This window comes from Sylvia atricapilla, chromosome 6, assembly GCF_009819655.1.
Source record: "Sylvia atricapilla isolate bSylAtr1 chromosome 6, bSylAtr1.pri, whole genome shotgun sequence".
NCBI lineage: Eukaryota > Metazoa > Chordata > Aves > Passeriformes > Sylviidae > Sylvia > Sylvia atricapilla.
The window spans coordinates 20,817,917-20,831,044 of record NC_089145.1 but is presented as its reverse complement, the minus strand read 5'-3'; positions in this window follow the sequence as shown (position 1 = coordinate 20,831,044).

Genomic DNA, 13,128 nt, shown 5'->3' with positions numbered 1-13,128 from the left:
TTATTATATGGGATATTTTTTCCCCTAAAAAAAGTTTTTATATTCTCTTGCCAATTATATCAATCAAAAGTTCTCTTTCCTTTGGGCATTGGATTCAGTCAGGAGTAGGTATTTACTGGTGCAAAATCAATAAGATGAGGTCCTGACATAGAATATGAAATAATTCCAAGGGAAGAAGGGAAATTTGGCCTTTTTTTCTATCTGCATGTTGTCTGTGAGAAGTTACTAATATGACCCTCACAATTTTATCAGGGGAGAATTATTTGAATGGTGATACTGTGGCTTGTCTATATCTAGTGCTCACCAAGTTTTGACTGCAGATCTGAAAAGGTTTCCAACTCCAGTCTGTTTTCCCTCTCAACTCGTTTGTTATTCTGTGGATTGCTAATCTCGATGTCTTTTTTACTTTGTGTTGGAGTTGCTTATATAGTTCAGCTGCACCACTATGTTGAAACATTTATAAGAAAAAAAAAAAAAGAGGAGAAAACAAAGGCTCAATAAACAAATTCTAATAAGAATATTCATCTGTGTTCAACTTTCACTGTTGTGTAATCAGTAAAAGAAAATGTCTGGAATATTGCAACACCTACTCAATGTGCATGCATATCATTGTATCCACCCATAACAAATCCGTCAGTAAAGCCAGGGTGATGAGGAATGATTAATGGTGGGAGGTACTGAAGTAAACAGCCATACAAGTAGGAATAGTTGTAGAACTCAATTTTGCATGGATTTCTGGTTGGTTTTTTGAGACCTTTTATATTTTATGCATGCCTAAAGTACTACCATTGTTTTACTTCTGAAAGGTAAGTGCCATAAAGATTTTTGATTTCCAAAGCATATACTGTATTTTATGGGTAATTGTGGGCATCATAATAGATTATGCTAAGTGGCTCATGTCACTGACTGAATTTCAAACAGAAGAAATGTGTATTTTTGGAAATTACCTTTGGAAAATAAGTATGTGAACGTGGTCAAGGTAATTCCTGTGTGATAAGAGACTAAAACCAATTAAAACTGATTTTGTTGTTGTAATGCACCTTACTGAGGCTGGGTCTCTCTTCTACAAGACCACCAGATCATGTATTTCCTTTCTCAAAATCAGTTCAGCCTACCTTAAGAAACAAATTTAGTTGACTGTAGATTTGACAGGACAATTGTTCCCACTTCTCAGAGTGTAAGTCTATTACAGAAAATGCACCATCTTAATGTTGAGAAGTCTTCTTCTGTTTTTATTAAGAAATGCATTAGGGTATGCACATCTGCTTTTATGACACTACCCTTTACATTAAAAGTTCTCTTTATCTTTCTAATTTTAACAGGCCAATACATTTGTAGACTGTCTCTTAACCTTCACTTTTCTAGAGTGAATGAGCTAAGCATTTTCCAATTCCTCTAATAAGATTGGATTCTGTTCTTTCAATGATGATCCTGTTATCTTCTACAGCTTGAATTAATATTCCTTGCACATGCATTGTGATCTATTAAAGTCCAGATTAGGTTTTGTACAGTTGCATTCAAAGTGGAATAATAGCAGCTGATTCATGATCATGTCTTCTTGGTTGTCCAGTAACTTCTAGTAGCATTAAACTTTTTCACCTTGGTCCTTCCACATACACTATTGCACTATTTAATGTAAATCCTTTTTACTCAGTGAGTGAAGGGCCTTGGATATATCAGAGAAGATCATCCAATTTCTTTTCTCCATTTTCAGATACTTGAATAAACACAGATAAAGCAATCATACTTTATGAGCATAAAAAACCCTGGATATAAAATATTCGTCAAGGTAGGGATGGATAATGTACCTTCAGTCAAACTGCATTGCTTTGTATTACATTTCACATACATCTGCACCTTGGATAACTTTTATACTATGGGTTTTTTCTGAAAATTCCCAGATTTGCAGTTCTTGGGAGCATTTCTCCCACTGCTTTCGAGTAACTTTAATATACGTTCATCTACAATCAAATATAATTGTATATATATCTATATATGTGTGTATGCATACATGTGTGTGTGTATGTTTATATATATGTATATATGTACACATATGTGTGTGTATATAGATATGTCTGTGCTTGTAAGTTGTGTAAAAATCTTTGGTCTTCCTTCTTTTCCTCTTTTTTTTCTTGAGACTTTGGCTTTTGCTATGTTCAAATCAGAAATTATAGCAATTATCACAAAAGAAAATTACGGTTTTCCAGCTGAATCTACTTAAATTCCTAAAAAGTCTGAATGAAGAGGATAAAATAATCTTATTTCTTGGCATCAAAAGATAATGCTGGATGTCCAGACTGCACAGTCCAGCAACTTCAATGCCAAATATCCCTGACACCTACATGCCTGATTAATGGACTTTGTGCAAAGAAGCAAAGTATAGTTAAATTTTTTATCCCTCTATGGGACTATTTTGCTTTCCACCATTGTAAACACATCTCCACACTTGTTTTTTCAGTACTGCAGTGATTTAAAGATCATGTCACTGCATTATTGATTGTTTGTTATGGATTTTTAAAAATAATAAAATTGGCTGTTTTTATTACCTTTCAAAATTGTTATGTTTTAATACAGTTAATAAAATTTCTAGTGCTCTACCAAGGTTACCTTTAAGGTTAATTCAAGTTTACTTGAGCAGAAAAAAAAAAAATCTTTGTCTATTTTTCCATCTAGTCTCTGGATGGATATGTAATATTTTCTTGATCTGCATCTTTGCATCCATCTCAGATAGTGATTTATTTTTCTTTTGTTTTGCTTCTTATGCAATGTATGCATTTAGAAAAGTCATATGCAACTGATGTATCAGCAGTTATATAATACTCATGGGACCTTGCAACATTTGCATGTATAAATTGGGACCATAAGTCCACTGTGGGTTTGCTGACTTCTCCTGAATTTTATTAGAGGTAAAGAGGGGTGAATAATAATAATAATTATTACAATAAGCTATTTTAACATTTTAGAAAGTAGAAATACTTTTCTGATGAGTGGAATATTTTCATATTATTTGTGGGCAGAAGGGTAAAGAAACTACTGGGATCAGAAGTGACATATGATCCTAGGTCCGTGGCTGTCTGGACATGTATGTGACTAAAGGGAGATGATCATATAAAGCAGTAAACAGAGATGATTGATTATTTTTATCATGTCTGTCTTTCTATCTTTCTATCCACTTAGTTGCAGAGGTTGAACTTCACTGAGATTGTCAACAAAGCTATTATTCCACTCATTGGTCAATGTGTGTTCATTTTCTGCTGATTGCTGCGGGGATCGATGCAGTGTGTGCTGATCTTTCCCCAGGTTCATTTTCCCAAGGGCAGCTGTGTGTAATCCTCACCGGTGGTTTAGCCCCAGCCAGCAGCACCACGGGCTGCTCACACCCTCCCTCACCCACCACACTGCTGTGGGGGGAAGAGAGTCCCAACAGCCACAATGCTTCTTGGAATGAAGGCTGGCATAAAGACAGCTTAATAGATAAAGGAAAAATCACATGTGGAAGGAGACCAAACCAAGGAATTCATTCACCACTTCCCGGGGTTCTATACGCATAAAGCTTACTGGGGAAGACAGATGCCGTCACTCTGATCATGCTCCCCACCCGGCCGCTTCCTTCTACCCTAATATGCTGAGCATGATGCCGTGTGGCATGGAGTGTCCCTTTGATCAGCTGGGGACAGCTGTCCTGGCTGTGCTCCCTCCCGGCTTCTCGTGAACCACTCCTCACTGGTGGGGTGCTGTAAGAACTAGAAAAGCCCTTGACTCTATGTAAGCACTGCTCAGCAGTAACAAAAACATCCCTGTGCTGTCAAAATTTTCCAGCATAAATCCAAATCCAACCCCATAGAGGTACTATGAAAAGAATTAACTCTATCTCAGCCAAAAATAGCACACCTCAGTTTGTCTGTGCCTGTAGGATAATAGGTCATAACTTATGATTAATAGGTTGCAAGCTGTTGAAATAATAATTGTCCATGATTTTCCCCATGGGTGAGAGGAGTGATAGAAACTTTCATCTCTCCTTTATGCAATTATTGTAGTAGATGCTATGGTTTGTGTACCAATTCTTGTTTTATTTTTATCGGTCCGGTAACTTTTTTTTATTTGCTAAAGGAGGTCATATATATATGTTTTCACACACTTAGAGGGGAGGTTCTGGTCATACAGCGATCTGGGCAGAGATGGACGAAGTTGCAAATCAGTAAGTTCTCAGGAAAAAAGCCAAAGTTTTGTCTTTCATTTGCCTTAGTATGTACTTACAGGAATGTCTTATTGCTTAAGTAAGTAAATACTACTTTAAAAAAACCCACTCAACTTGAGTTTTCTGAAAAAAGTGTTTGCTATTATTTTATGATGTGAAAAATGTCTTTTAATTGAAATTAATCTCTGGAGGGTGAAATGACCTAAGGTAGTATTTACAAGAAGTACCTTGATATAGCATTCTGAACTGCATATAATGAAATAAATCAAATCTTACTGAACATAAACAGAACCCATGACAACTCTTTGTATAATACTGCGTGTGAAAGGATCCTAGAGAAGAAAAGATATATTGGCCCTATCCAGTTAGAAACTTCTGTCTGGAACAAAGGTTTTTGAGAAAATTGAGGTTTAGACTGATGCTTGCTTGATCTATGCTATTTCTAGTACATATGAATTATTTTTAGTAGAAAAGATCTGTAAACCTGCAAAGAAAAATAAGAAATATATATTTCTGTCAAATTTTATGTCATGGGTTTTGAAGTGTTTTTCTGTTTGCTTGCTTTCTTGCTTCATTTTTCTTTTCATTTGTATTTAAGTAATAATGATGGTTTATTTTGACTTTCTCAGGGATAAGAACCTGTCTTACATCCATAAATTGCAGTATGTGTTTGTCTTTAATTCTGAGCACACAGTAAGGGATAGATAAGAAGACACTTTTTACAATATCATCCTACTATAATAAAGCTCATATTCTGTTTCCAAGGTATTTGTAAAATATAATACCAATCCCATAAATTTAGGCTGATTTGATTATAAGATGTTGCTTATTTACATAGCATAAGCATTTTCATGCTTATTTACACAGCATCTATGTCTGCATATTTATGAGAATAAGGTAGCCCTTTTTTGACCTTAATTATGTATGGACCAAGGTTTCTAGATGTCTGTGAAATCTTGGTGTATACAAATAAATTCTGTGATTTATATTTTTTCTATTGCTGATGAATAAACAAGAAACTTCCTTTTTTAAGCAACCTAAATATAAATTTTTTCTTGTTTAGAAAACTTTACTTTTGTGATTAAAGCTAAATCCTGTCCTGTCTTGATAAACTGAGTCATTGAAATTTGCCAGTCATGGTGTGGAAAATAGTTGCAGTATCTGCATACATAAATACTAATTATGATATGGTTATTCCCTGTGTTCAGATGTTGGTTTTCCTCTTTGTGGTAAAGGAAATTCTATATTAACTTTCCTACACTGAATAGGATCTTTCACAGGGTACATGAAGATGACTTAAGTCCAGATATAATTTGTGCTCAAACCTTGTAATGACTCATAGCTTCAGTTCTTTCAGTGTAAGCCCCAGTGCAGACATTCATGTTCCAGAATGTGTCATATCTTGATTTAGTTTAAGCAAGCTAAAAATGACTTAAATCAATATAATGCAGTGTTAAAGTTAGCAATATTTGCAAAGAGGCTTAAAATATCAGTAGTATTTACAGTGAAAATTCATGCAAACTGTATACAGAAGACATCATTAAAAGGCTTTACAACCAGTAAAATCTTCCACTGCACTCTCCCATTTCCCAGTCTATCTCAAACCTCTCGCACCTCAAGCTGTTTCTGTTACATTTAGGAGCTGAAGGAACACATTTGAACACAATGTGAGAAGTCTTTCCTCTCAGGAAACCTTTTGTGCCTGGGAGAGGGCACTCTGAATCAGCTGGTGGTGCTCCTTCATGGGGTTTTTTTTAACCACACAGCTTCCTTTGCAAGGATGAGGAGGAGGCTCTCCTCCTGTTATCTTTTGGAAGCAAATGCATCCTGGGCTATGATTGAATATCCCCATAATTAAGTATAGCTATTTTCATCCGGTATGTCATCTTCCATACCTGTGTGAAATGGGTATAAAACTTTTCTGATTTCCTTCCCATGTGCCTGGTGTAGTTTTAATTCTACAGAGGTATTATTGAGTCCATTCAAAGCCAGACACTAGAGAATGGGTTGAAAGAGGTGGTTCTTGGCAGTGAAAGTTATTTTTTTGTTTCATTGTTCACACTTATTTGTTAGGAACGGAGAAGTAGAGAGGTTTTTAGAGGAGGGAAATGAAATTATCATTGGGAATGGAGAAATACCTCATCACAAGAAATTAGGCAGTTTAAAGCAACATCAGAATAAGAAAATATCTTTATAAAAAGTGCCTAAACTGTGACTTACTCTCTATGCAGGGGTAAAGAAATGATTTATCGACCTGTCTTTAATTAATCCACTTCACATGGCTGGAAACTGTATCCCCAAAAGCTCTATGGTGGTTCCTGCATGCAAGGAATTTTTCTGTGTGATACATGAATGTTGTTCAAGAAAGAAAAGCGTTATGGTTGAGTTCTGACTCAACTTACTGCACTGAGTGTACAGAAGTTTGTCAGAATTAGACCATCAAAAATGTTTTAATTTATTTTCCCTTGATGATAAGTAAGAGAAATAGATGTGCACATTTTATGTCACATTCAGACTATGCTAACAAATTGTAGGATTTATTGACTTAGTAGGAACAACTGAGTCACTTCAATAAAATTCCAAGTATAAATCCAACCAAGATTTCTACAGTGTGGTATGTTGACTTAATCTATTTGAGAGTCAGATTCTTTTCAGCATGGAACCATCATGAAGCAAAGAAATAGCCCTGAAGGAGGTACTGAAAGTTTGCATCCTTTAGGAAATTCTGGATAATCACATTAGCCTACAGAATGCTTTTATTTTTTTTATATTTTTTTATAGCATTGTCCGTGGGAAAGAGAATCCTAACAATTCAATCTTAGTCATCACTTATCGGGGAACAGTAATACAATGATTTTTTCTAATTTCCACATTTGTAATGTGAAATAATTTGACCTTGCAATTTCTGTGAGGGAGGAGATGGACTGTGAAAGTAAGGCTTAATTTAAATACAATATGGTGAGGATGAAAGAATTTGTCCTTTCATAACCATGTAATCTTTCCTGTGGAAACAGAGAAATCACATCAGACTGAAAAATAGTATTTTTAAAAGAGAAAATGGAATGCAGTGATATGTACACTGACAAACTACCAGAAAGCAAAACCCAACCAGAACTTGAAAACAAAGAGTCACTTTAATTAGAGGCAATTAGAGGGACTAGCAGGTTGCTGAAATATAGTAGAATGTTTTAACAACAAAATACTCTGCTGCTAGTAGATGAAAGATCAGTCTTTTCCTCAGTGGCCATTGTATGGTAGGAACATGATTAGGAAATAGGATTCTGTGATGTTAGAGGCAGAATGAGAAACAAATAAACTGATGCTTTACATTAGCACACCCTCAAAACATTACATACCTTTTAAACCGTGGATTAGATGGTCTTCACAGATGCCTTCCAACCTCGAAGATTCTCAGTGATTCTCAAACACAGAACAAAAAATGTTCAGTAATTAATCATAATGTGTAATTGTATTTATACTCCAGGCAGTTCCTCAGTGGCAATTATAATACTCATTTAAGAATAGAAGGATTATTGATTAGTGCTGTTATTAATTTTATTATGAGAACGTCTCTATGAGGTTGTTTTAATTGTTGTATGCATTTTATAGATCTGTCTGTTGTTTGCACATACAAATATAAAGTGTATAGTGAATTACTATTGTCATTTTGCAGATAGAAAACATAACCAAAAGATAAAATCTTTATGCTCAGTGCTTTTCTAAGCATGATGCCCATTTCCACTCTTTGTGACCCATTTTAAACACATGGGTGAATTAGAAACAGAACCTCTGCAGAATCCCTCTGTCACCAGTACCTGTTCCAACATCCATTTCCTTGAGCTGTGTTTGAAAGTTGTGGTTCTTGAAATACCCCAGCTGACTACTGGTAAAGTTGGATTAATATTAGGTGCTAATTTATTCTGTGATATATTAAAATACACAAAGCAGATTGAGAATTTTTTTATTGAAGAGTTACTTTAACAGTTTACTATGAGGTGGTTGTTACATCTGTGATTGCAGAATAATCTTCACTGCCTCTTTGCAAAGATGAAAAGTTTGTGATCTAGTTTGCAGACTGGAATGTCATTTGGTCCCTTAATCTACTGTTGCCAAAGGTAGTTCATGTCGTCCTTAGGAAGGATAAACTAATGATGGCATGCAAAATATTTGTGGTTAATTTAAAATCTAGTAATTTTTAATTTGTAATATTAATTTGTAAAATAATATTAACCTTCTGAGCTGTTTTTTGACAGAGTGGTTCTCATCATTTTCATGGTACAATTAGGCCAAATTCTGATCTTTGTGCAGCACAAGAGAAAAAATTTCTGCAATGAAGTTTTCAAACGATCCTGGTGATTAAGTTCCAGAACAGCTGTGATTTTTTTAGTTTTCCCTTATATAATAGTAAATTAAGCTGTGGTATAATCTATGATTGTGAATGTCTGATGGGTTTTTCTCTCTTGTGTCTATTTTTGTCCCCTGATTATTCTAATTTATTATGGAAGATGAATAATATATCAGTGGCGTAGGTGTATGTATAAGGCATTTTTCCCCTTCTTTAAAGAATACTACTTTTTTAACTTTCATATTCTATTTCCTATATATTGTATTAATATATTTTTGTATAAGATTTAGTTTGTTTCTATTTCTATTTTATATTAAATAAATATAAAAAGAATTATCATCTGTGCCCAAATAGAAATTCCTTCTGATGATAAGAAACTATTAGACCTCTCCATTTAAGTTTTAAATAATGATTTTGCTTTTCTAGATACCAAAGCTAATCTTTCTTATATACATAAAAAACAGTCAACATAGGCAATTTAAATTTAATTAATAAAACCACTGGATCACAATAAGCTAATAAAGGCAAGTGGTAATCTGTCTTTGGGTTAGAAAACAATTCTTAGGAGAAAACAAGATAGAAGTGCTCAAAACATTTATTTCCACACTGTCTATTAACTAGATGCATCAATTTTAACAATTCAGAAGTATTATTTATGTAGCTATAGGAAAAACATAGGAAAAACAGCAAATATTACAATATCTCAAATTAAGGAATGTTACTGCATTTTTGTCCCTGAGTTTTCCTTCACACATTTCATCTGAACAGAGAAGAATTGAGTCCTCTAGTATTCAAGTGATTTAGTTTTTTTGTGGAAGTATTTGATGTTTGGAATGAACTTGTCAGATATGTCTGGGATCTGTTCATTAATTAGATATCACTATATTTTCTTACTACCAGAGGGTTTGGTTTTTTTTACTTCAAAGGAGAAATTATGTTTCCAGGTATTTGAGTAGCTGCCTGCCTTAGAATTTTGTTTTCCTTGGCAGAGTAACTACTACTATAAAGTAGTAGTTACTATAAAGTAGCTCCAGATTAATAAAATATATAAGTAACCATTACTGACTGTCACACGTATATAAAACTGCAATGGAATCAGAATGATGAAAAGCTTGTCCTAGGGGATAAAAAAAAATACTGTTTAGATCTGCAGCTAGTAGGGAAGATTTATGTATGTCATGCTGATGATATCCAGCATTTAATTCCTGTCAGGAAATAGCTCTACTGTCGGAGAGAGTTTGTGCACAGAGAATTCCCAAGTTCCCAGGTGCTCGCTTCCGTTGTACATTTGGCCTTGAATGTACAGCTCCTGCCAAGTGCTATAAAATGCTATAGACATTGGGAAAACCCAGCCCACAGTAAAAAAACTAGCTGCATTTCAGCTGCATATGTAGTTAAGAAAAGGATAATGACTTTTCTTTGTCATTGAGTTCTGGTGTGAATTGGCAAATATTTGTGTGGTAAATGGGATGATGACTGTAGCAGAGACTTCCCACTTTGTGGTGTCTCAGGAACAGGTTCCATGTTATTATTGAAATTATTGTTGATTAAGAGAAGGAGAACAGAATATAACTCCTAGTCAAAACAGATGAATTCTCTTTCATTGTCTTTGTTTATAGATTGTGTGATTTAGGTGGTCTGCCTAAGGAATTTCAACTGCTTGCACTTGAGAGGTGTTTCTGTCTCATAATTATTCATAAGATTTTTGTGTTCATTCTGAAGCACATGATAATCTCATGCTCTGTCAGTATGAGAGACAGCACACCATGAAACGTTTTTTTTTCCCCCCCCCTCAAAATGCACAGGTTGCCAGAAAAACAGGAATGTGAGATGGAGATTGTTAATACGGACATATCCTAAGACACAGCGGAACTTTCAAGAAAATAAACACACAACACTTTGACTTGAAGGACAATTAACAGTGCCATGAATTACTGAGGACAGGTAAACTGAAAATTACTTTCCTTCCATTCTTTCAATCACATGTTTATTATTGTGTGTCTATTAAGGCTTGCTATTACCTTTTTCCAAACTTTGTTCTTGCCTGTTCATTTATAACTTTTCCTATATTCACACAAGGTTTTATAAGAAAGAAGTGTGTAAATGGGTGATTTGTGATCAATGTTTACGACAGATCTCAAAGCAGCTTTTAAGTTTGCAACTGTAGGTTCTCCACTGATAGCAGACACAAATTATAGGGAATGAATTTACTGTGACTCATCTGTGTCAGTCTTGCAGTCGCTTGTTTGTGCTCAATGTATAAAGTAGAGCTAAGCATTAATCATTACCAGTCAGAGAAGTCTGCGTGCAGTCCAAAGGATTTCGGGTGCAATAAGCATGGAGCTTTTTTAGAACATTAGTATGTGTTGATGGGAGCACAGTCCTGTATTTTGTATTGTACAGAGGAATACCAAATCATGTGAGAAATTTAGGGTACAGAACATGTTTCAGTCTGATTTTTCACTTTGTTGCCTTTTCTGTGCAGTCATGATTGTGGGAAGGGAATCCTAATGGATACCAGCACCAGAATAGGAATTCTACATTTTCATTTTTCATATAGCTAAAGAAATTTTGAAACCTTCTGGAAGTTTAGAATCAGTTTTGATATTTCTTTTTTTTTGTATTAGCATTTTTTGAGACTTTATCCTGCATTCAAATATGCTATTAAGTGAGAAATATTTTGTTTTGAGTTCCATAACCATCCAGATGTTAAAAAAAGCTTTCAAGATTTAAAAGAAAAACAAAAAACAATGCCAATACTAACAAAATTGGAAATAATAATATAAGACTATCAGGAATTTTTCCAGTTATCTTCCCCCCAAAGAAAGACAATCTGTATAAATCAAAAAAGAACATTGTTTTCTTCTAAAGAATAACTTGTTTTCTTTTTAGTATTTTCAAGTGTATAGAAAATCATTTTACTGAAGAGCAGTTTTTAGTATGCCTTACAGTAGAATGTTACTATCTTTTCTAATAACATTAACAGAAATTAATGGACAATGGTGACTGTCATGTTTTGGAGACTGCTGAGAGGTGTTTTAAGAAAGCTTTTGGTGTGTTGATGCAATGCAATTGGAGGACTTGTAATGATTGTGATGAGCTAAATTAGAATTCCTTTTCATTGGTTTGTTTTTATTTAAAGGCATATTTAAAAAGATAGAAACTAAATTTTCAAAATAAATGTGCAAGTGTCATGAATGTAGGACTGTCTGAATTGATATTTAGTCCTTTGTTCCCTTCCCTGTAGGAAAAAGAGTTGAAACTAACATAGCACGATAGGTATTTGTTCTATTTCTTCCACTTGTCCATGAGAATTCCTGTCTCCAATCTGTTTACTACCTGCAGGGTGGAAATTGCCCATTTATTTTTATATTTCTTAGGGCTCCAGGTTTTTGTTGTTTGGTGGGTATTTTTGGTTGATTGGTTGGTCTTGGTTTTGGTGGGCTGGTTTTAGTGGGCTTGTTCATTCGTTTGCTTGTTTTTAATAGTAATACTTGCTGAATAGTCATACCAGGAACCTTTTTGGCTACTATATAAATTACTCAAATCATATGTCTGGGCATAGGTAGTATCAGTCTTATAGCTACAGAAATATTTTTAAAATATATTCTGGGATTGCTTTTTTGCACCACAGAAGAGAACTGTTATGTATGGATTAAAATTAACATTCCACAAAACTCTGCTTGAAATGTGTAGGTTTTTATAACGCTTGAGGAAGCACAAACGGCATATATGGTGTTTTTACTATCTAATTACCCATACTGTTGTCTTCTGAATAAACACAGAAATTCCCAGGCTCGTGTATTGGGTTTGCACAGTGAGGTTTTGGTAGTTGGAGGGCTGCAGGGAAGGATTCTGTGGGAAGCTGCCAGAGATTCCCCCACAGTGTCTGACGGAGCCGATGCCATCAGGCTCCAGGATGGACCCACTGATCCAGCAGCGATGGTGGTCGTGCCTCTGAGATAACATTTTTAAGAAAGGGATAAAAAAAACCCACCTGCACAACAGGCAGCAAGAGTGACAAGAGAGAATACTTGAAGGAAACAGCTCAGCAGACACCAAGGTCAGTGATGAGAATAAGAAGGTGTTCCAGGCACCAGAGCAGAGATTTCCCTGCAGCCTGTGGTGGAGCAGATCCACCTGCCAGCTGAGGAGAGTGATACAGAGGCTTCAGGGACAGCTGCTCTCCAGCCAGGGTCAACCCAACTCAGTTTGCCATGATACTGCAGGGATGTAGTACAGCAGTAATCTTGAGTTTTTCCCTCTTCATCTGAAATGGTAGGTTTGCAGATTCTACAGGATCAACGAAACTTTTTATCTAGTATTGGACGTAAATTGCACAAGCCTCTAGCATTTAAAATAATGGGCACTCAATACACTTGTTAGATACTGCCATTTTTTTCATGGGTGCCTTAGCTTTAAATAATGTTTGTGTTTAACATATTTTATTGTGGTGGACACAGAAATTGGAATTTATGACAGATTTTAATGTAAAAAATTTCAGGTACACTATATCTACTTTAGCAACAATTCTTTTGTAAAAGTCTTAACAGCAACAAGTAACTTTATCTTCTTCAGCTGGTGT